Genomic DNA, 1,218 nt, shown 5'->3' with positions numbered 1-1,218 from the left:
TCAGAGAAAGCCCAATGCAGTACATCTTCAGACTCGTGTTGCCCCTTCTACCATTCATTAATTGTATGGAGAATTCACGGACATGAGCTTTGACAAAGGAAAACAGAGATCGGGGATCCTGCAAAAAGCACCAACACCCAGCGGCCTACATTATCCACAACACGACCTAATCAAATAAAGAGACTGAATCCTATAATCCACCACCCAACCCCCATACTAGACACACGATCACCCACTGCGACACACAACAAGGAAGCGGAATATAAGATGGCCGCAGCCTGCACACATTCAGCCTGCCCGAATGAGCGATACATCGCCTCTTACCTTGGCTCTCATCTCGAGAAGAGAAGCCTGTGAATAAAGAAGAGATTGGTATTAATGATCAGCGCGGATGGTCAACCACGACGCAGGATGGATGCAGATTCTCTGAAGGCCGCCGCCTAGCACAGATACGCCATTGCTTACCTTCCTAAGATGGCACCAATGACAAGAGAACGTCACAGTCGCGGGCCGCTCTATTTAAACGCCTTATCCTGACGTCACATCCGGTCTGTTCTGCTGCTGCCGCAAAGACATCTGGGAGTTGTGGTTTCGAGATTGGATGGTGGAGTAAAGGAAACGCCAGTGTAATTCGCGCCGTTGGCAGTGCGACTGCGCAGGTCGTTAGGGAAGATACACAGGTGGTCAAATCCTGTGACGTGATTTTTTTTTTAGGGATTTGTTTGGTGGCAACAGTATACCGCTTCATACATTCACAGTCCCCATGAACACTGCTTTAGCATGTGTTATATTCACACGGGATGTGATATAACCTGGCTGCACCCAAGGCTTTCTTTATATTCCTTCTCTGCTTTTATTTGTAGTCGCTTTTGAACTTGTGTTTTGGGCCTAACTAAGGTTTTATTCACACTTGCTGTTACATGCAGAACAAAATCTGTCAGGATTATGTTTCTAGATGCATTAAATTATTTGTTTTTACGTGCATATGTATTAAATCGCGTTCACACGCATTTTCAAATCGGATCCTAGTTCCACCTGACTTCTGTTTTTTCTAAACACAGCTAAACTGACTGCATATAAAAGCATCTTAGCACCAAGTGTGAACAGATCCATTGGAGATCATTAGATGCATATATATGTGTTTAGAAAAACATTTTAAATGTGAATGTAGCCATGTGCGGCTCCAATGTAGAGCAGTGGTAAGTTGGACTAGCTTAA

General features: G+C 44.5%; 1 long non-coding RNA gene across 1 annotated transcript in view; it reads right to left on the bottom strand.

Annotated features, from left to right (window-relative positions):
- LOC108790525 overlaps nucleotides 1-520 on the bottom strand; it is a 3,244-nt gene extending 2,724 nt beyond the window's left edge. The window contains exons 1-2 of the long non-coding RNA XR_001941451.1: nucleotides 466-520; nucleotides 325-351 (exon numbers count right to left, since the gene is read on the bottom strand). This is a non-coding gene — a long non-coding RNA (uncharacterized LOC108790525). The remainder of the gene's footprint in view (nucleotides 1-324; nucleotides 352-465) is intronic.
- Nucleotides 521-1,218: the final 698 nt, after the last annotated feature.

The sequence above is a fragment of the Nanorana parkeri genome, unplaced genomic scaffold (assembly GCF_000935625.1).
Source record: "Nanorana parkeri isolate BGI_ZX_2015 unplaced genomic scaffold, ASM93562v1 scaffold478, whole genome shotgun sequence".
NCBI classification, from domain to species: domain Eukaryota; kingdom Metazoa; phylum Chordata; class Amphibia; order Anura; family Dicroglossidae; genus Nanorana; species Nanorana parkeri.
Note: the sequence above shows the minus strand (reverse complement) of the source record. Positions and strands in the feature narration are given on the sequence as shown.